Raw genomic sequence first — 6,426 nt, 5'->3', positions numbered from 1 at the left:
TGCCTCCTGCAGAAGGAGCCAGAATATCTATTGGGCAATTTTGCTTGCAAGGATGACTCGTCTCCTTGGTTCTTCCTTGTTTTCTGATCTTAATTTCTATATGGCTAAGGAGAGTTTCCCAGGGAAATTGTTGTTTGCTAAAAAATACCCATCTTTTTTATAACCAATTTTTTTCAAAAGTGGGGAGGAAGATACTTTCCTTTTTGGCAACCTTATGCATTGAATAAGTACCATACAAATGGGTAGCTTTTAAGTTAAAGGCCGTTTGTACTTGCATGGTCCCAGCTGTTCTCGCTGAACTCAGATATCATACACTAAAACTAAATTAATGGACACAGTCTCTCACCAGGATTCCCATTTTTTTTTTCTGAATTTCAAACCAGGGCTGGAGGTTGGAAACCACTCTGTGGGACCTTACTTGCAGGAAAGCCGATTTACTAGGAAGGCTGGTAAACCAGCACCATGAACTGCAACTCCCCAAGTCTCAACTAAGGCCTCCAGTTCAACTCTGCCATTTGGTTGGGTTCCATAAAGACAGCATCTGCTACCTCTCTTACTTCTTTTCTTGAATAAAGCTTTGCTAACAAGGAGAATTTAGATCTCGCATGAACTCTAAAGCTTCTCTAATAAGGCCTTGCTGTATGTTGCTCTTGTAATAACATGCTTTAACTGAATCTGATTTTCCAATCTGTTCAATAACACCTTGTCATATGGCTCATTGCAAAAGACTCTATTATTAACACATTTCCAGAGAACTCTTCTCCTTCCTGTTGGTGCATGGTGGGGAAGTGGATGTACGAGTCCCAGCAACTCTCCCCATTATCAAGTGCACTATTTGATGCTGTCAAGTATTTCATCACAGATGTGAGGCTCTGGCAGGACTGAGATCATGTGTACCTACTAATGCCAGTCTGTAAACTTCCTTTTAATCTTCACATCTCTGCCTCTGAAACCTGCCGCTACTGCAACACGGCATGCTGTCTTCAAACTCAAAATCTTTCTGTTACCTGACATTGGACTGCCTGAGAATGTATCCAGTGTATGGTTAACAGGTTAGCAATCTCTAGTGGGGATTCCACCATATTCCTGATGCCTGCTTCAATAGTAGATGTCCCACAGCTGAGGGACTCAACAAATAGAGCTTGGTAAAAGGCAAAAGCGCAATGGCCACATACACACTTCCCATTAGGAAAAAAAAGTTATATTTTAGAGTCAGTTGAGGTAAACCTCTCAAAAAAAACTCTCACCTATAACTTGGCATGATTTTGGTTTATATAATGATTTGATACTTTGATTTTTGCTTAAAATATTTAATCTTGAACAGTGTGTCCCTATACAAAAACTGGAAAGTTGACCTCAGAGTAGATCTCCATGTTGGGTTCCTTATGAGGCTATTGGGGACCTATTCCTTTAAGACTCTTAGAAGAGCTATTGTTAATTGAAAATAGAGGGCCTGGGGAGGCATATCCTGAAAATCCGTAAAGACTTTTTGAAAAGGTCTATGAGAAATCACCTTAAATATTTCAATTCTTAAGAAAGGGTTTTACAGCCATACATTTTGCTTCATGTTTACTCTAAGACCACATTTCTTGACAGCACCCTGAATTTGACTTTTGCCTGGAGGCTCTTACTTACTTTTTAATTATTATTATTAGGTTCAGTTAGCCACTATATAGTACAACATTTGTTTTTGATGTAGCGTTCAATGACTCATCAGTTCAGTATAACACCCAGGCTCATCACAACATGTGGCCTCCTTAATACGCATCACCCTGTTACCCCATCTCCCCACCCCCTCCCCTCTGAAACCCTCAGTTTGTTTCCCATAGTCTCTCATGGTTCATCTCTCTGATTTCTCCCACTTCAGATTTCCCTCCATTCCGCTATGGTCCTCTGCGCTATTGCTTATGTTCCACATACAAGTGAAACCATATGATAATTGTTTTTCTCTGCTTGACTTACTTCACTTAGCATAATCCCCTCCAGTTCCATCCATGTCAATGCAAATGGTGGGTATTCATCCTGATGGCTGAGTAATATTCCATTGTATATATGGACCACATCTTCTTTATCCATTCATCTGTTGATGGACATCTCAGCTTCATCCACAGTTTGGCTATTGTGGACATTGCTGCTATGAACACTGGGGTGCAGGTACCCCTTCTTTTCACTACATCTATATCTTTGGGGTAAATACCTAGTAGTGCAATTGCTGGATCATAGGGTAGCTCTATTTTTAACATCTTGAGGAACCTCCATACTGTTTTCCAGAGTGGCTATACCAGTTTGCATTTCCTCCAATGGTGTAAGAGAGTTCCTCTTTCTCCACATCCTCGCCAACATTTGTTGTTTCCTGTTTTGTTAATTTTTGCCATTCTAACTGGTGTAAGGTGGTATCTCATTATGGTTTTGATTTGTATTTCTTTGATGGCTAGTGATGTTGAGCATTTTTTCATGTGTCTGTTTGCCATTTGTATGTCTTCTTTGGAGAAGTCTGTTTATGTCTTCTGCCCATTTTTTGACTGGGTTATTTGTTTTTTGAGTGTTGAGTTTGAGAAGTTCTTTATAGATCTTGGATATCAGCCCTTTATCTGTAATGTCATTTGCAATTATCTTCTCCCATTCCGTGGGTTGCCTCTTAGCTTTGTTGACTGTTTCCTTTGCTGTGCAGAAGCTTTTTATCTTGATGAAGTCTTACTTTTGAGAGTCTTCTTTGGGGAGAAACTAGGGATGAGAAATATTTTATTTTTGAAACTAGCAAGTCAGGGGCCATTCTTATTTGTCCTACATTATGCTTAAAAATGGAGTAATTTTTTCTTTAGCTCATATCTCTTTATCTTTATCTTATGATATGCAGCTAAAAGAAATTAGTTGTCACTTTCAACATTTAGTATAGAAATATCCCTAACCAGATCAATTATTCACTAGATATGTTTCTCTATTTCTGTAGGTGACAGTTTTCCCAAACTTTCTATCACTACATATCAAAGATCTTCTATCTTCTAACCCCCAATACTATTCTACTCACTTTCCTTCAAGCTTTGACTGATAGCCACTTTGAGGCTCACTGGTCCAGGTAACACCCATGTCCAGGTAACAAAATTTGTGACTCTTGCTAGATAGCAAATCCACATAAAACCTACATTTATTTCATTTTGCTCATGATTTTGTCTGACGGTAATTTTCAGAAGAGCTCAGCTGGGCAGATCCTACCCGGAGCCACTCACATAGTCGTTGTCAAATGTGGTCCAAAACTATATTGGTCATATGAAGGCTCAACGGGCTGAATGTCCAAGAAGGCTAATTCTCATGTCTGGCAGTTGAAGCCAGCTGTCAGCTGGGAGTTCAGCTTGACTGTCACCTGGGGCATGTATATATGGCTTAGCTTCCTCAGACCTTGGTAGCTTTGGGTAGTTGGACTTCTTAAATGACAACTCAGGACCCCAAGTATAAGTGTTCTCATGAGCAAGGTAACACCTTTTATGACCTGGTCTCAAAAATCACATAGCGTCATTTCTCCTTACTCTGTAGTCAAAGTAGTTACAAGCCCACCCACATTCAAAGTGAGGAAATGTATAGTTATCTCTCAATGTGTGGAATATCTAAGAATTTTGTGGCCATTTTCTAAAACCCACCAAAAGGGCCTTGCTCTCTTGGTTTCTCTTGTATCACCAGTCCTTAGGAAAATACCAGATACATAGGGGATATTCCTAGAGTGTTTGCAGAAATAATGAATTTTGGTAGGAAAAGAAAGTTCTGTGGTTTATGCTAACACTAGTGAGGCACCATGTGAGGGCTCTACCCCTGAAATCTTCAAGAAGCAGAGATACCACTATTGGCTACCCTGGGTTATATAAGCAGTCATTTGTCTAAAAGCAAAAGGCTGACCCTTATGTTCTTCTCTTGGTCCTTTTCATTTTTTGATTATTCTAGGCCCAAGGGAGATTCCTACATTACCAGAGCTTTTATTTGCATTTTTGAATGACAATCAAGTTCCCATACTCCAAGAATACGTGGCAACCTATAGCAGCCTCAAGTAACATATGGAAAAGAAGTGATCTGAAAGAACTGTGGATACTCTTCAGGTACTCAATTCCAGGGTCAATTCCAGGGAGCAACTCTGGCCACACAGATACACAGCCAAATGTTCTTCTCTATTTCCTTGTAGTTTGGGTATATAGTAGAGTGTTCCCATATATTATGCTATGGGATACAGAGAAAGCCCATGTGTGGATGAGGGGAGCTATAGGAATATTATATACAAAGACCAAAACCTAGACTCTGAGTTAGGATGAGTTTCAATAAATTCACTTTTTACACATCACACAAAAATTATAAACAGGACACAAGCCTTAAAAACCTTTGTTATTGTCCATTGACACCACCACCTAACAAGTTAACCATATTTACAAGTGGAAATATCTTCTGAGAAATGTCAGGCATCTTATTTGAATCCTCTGAAACAAAACAATTTCTGTGATGCATGTATAGTGATGCCAAGAAACCCATCTGCCAGCCAGAATTTCATCCTTTAAATACCTTGTTATGGCAGCACAAAAGAACACAATGAGTTTTGTTTAGAGTGTCAGTCTGCCATCTCTGGGCTAACAGGATTAGGTCTAAATTGCACATCATTACATAAGACTGCATGAAAATGTTTGCTTCTTTTGTCCTTAAAAGTACTTCATGGTGTTTTATAAATAGCAAAAAAAAAAAATTAATTACACTAAAGAAATCCATTCTGAGGGCCACAAGCAGTACATCTGCCAGGCATTCCATTTTATGTTATTATTTATTCAACACACAAAGGTCAGAGGCTTTTCAAGTACACTCACTTGTTGGACATAGCAGGAGGCTGAGGAGAGGCCATAGAACGTGTTGGTTAAATGCGTAGATTTTGGTGTCAGTCAGCTCTGGTTTTAGCTTCTCTGACTAATAAATGTGCCTGGGAAATTTACTTACCCTCTCTGTGGCTCATTTTTCATATCTGTAACATTGAAGATAAAAGTATTCACCTTCTAGGGTTGGTTTAATGGTTAAAAGAGATAACATATGTAATTTACTCACCAGTTCTTAGCACAGAGTAGCTGCACAGTTAACAAGTCAGATCAGAGTAAACACACACTTTCAACAGGTAGTGTGTGTGTGTGTGTGTGTGTGTGTGTGTGTGTGTGTGTGTGAAAACAGGGAAGGAAGCGGAGAGTAATGGGGGAAAGAAAGAGAGAGGGAAAGGAGAGAGAGAGATGGAGAGACTATTTTGAAAGGGGCATATAGAGAACACTGTTGGAGATACAGTATGGCTGTGATGGTTATTTGTTATTTACCTGATGAAGAGATTTTGAATACTGAAGATATGGGAATGGGACCAGAATAAAATGTCAGGAAACATATGGAGATTTATGTTACTTTGAGAGTACTAGTCTTCTGTACATATGATAAAGCAGAAAGTCAAAAACATTTCCCACTTCCTGTTTTCCCTTATATTTCCATTTCAACCATATTTTTGCACCTGGCCTGGCACTTCCATGTATCCAATGTCAGATGTCTGTCCTTTGAACAGGACTCATCTGTCCACTAGGTAAAGCAGTTGAAAAGCCACCAGGCCATTACACTGTCACTGCAAACAACTGAGAGGTATTTTCATGTTATTAATGGGAGGAGAGTCCAGTGTGATATACAAATAAAAGTGGACTTTCTAAGGAATGAGAGTTAGGGAAGGAGTGAAGAAAAGATTTTAGGTGGACAAGGCCTTTTCTCCCTTTTCAGATGAACCGGTGAAGTCATTCCTACTCTCAATCTTTACATGTCAGATCATTTGGAAGAAACACATTCTGCAAGAAAGTGCAGTAATCTTGTCATTATTAATTAGAATAATAATTTCCATTGCTTAAGCTTATTTCTGTAGTGGTTTTTTCAAAAAATAATATTCAGGTTTAGCTGTATATGTTAATGCTTTTTCAAAAATATATATTTTTATTTTACCTTAACACAGTTGTTCAAAAACCACCTTCAGATAACCTTTTAAAATATTACTTATGAATCTATGCACCTCAATAAAGTGTTTCCTGTTTTTCATTTCCCCAAGGCCAAAGTGACACAATTATTAGCTTTCGATAGAGTTAAACAGTAACTACCCATGCCTATTTTTGTGAAAGAATGGAAAACAAATATACCTTCAAGCAGTGAAACATTTGAAAAGATTCCCATACTTCAGTTCTTTCTTATTTTTTTCTTTTTCCTAGAAGAACACAGAGGAATTTTTTAAAAATCAAATATTTTAAATAAACGTTTTCTCTACTTCTAGCGCTGAATAAAATCCTTTTCCTTTTAATAGGGAACCTCTTTAATCCTGTGTAGTAGTACTTATAATCTTCCAGGTACTATTGTAGATGCTGGGCATATACCAGTACACAAAACAGGTCAAAA

At 38.4% G+C, this 6,426-nt stretch overlaps 1 long non-coding RNA gene across 1 annotated transcript; it reads right to left on the bottom strand.

The window, feature by feature from the left end:
• Positions 1 to 2,646: 2,646 nt before the first annotated feature.
• Positions 2,647 to 6,214, bottom strand: LOC103659638. The gene is made up of 3 exons (XR_567567.1): positions 6,174 to 6,214; positions 4,836 to 4,987; positions 2,647 to 2,724 (listed from the first exon to the last, which is right to left on the bottom strand). It is a non-coding gene; the product is annotated as an uncharacterized LOC103659638 (long non-coding RNA).
• Positions 6,215 to 6,426: the final 212 nt, after the last annotated feature.

This window comes from Ursus maritimus, unplaced genomic scaffold (assembly GCF_017311325.1).
Source record: "Ursus maritimus isolate PB19 unplaced genomic scaffold, ASM1731132v1 scaffold_1, whole genome shotgun sequence".
Taxonomy (NCBI): domain Eukaryota; kingdom Metazoa; phylum Chordata; class Mammalia; order Carnivora; family Ursidae; genus Ursus; species Ursus maritimus.
Note: the sequence above shows the minus strand (reverse complement) of the source record. Positions and strands in the feature narration are given on the sequence as shown.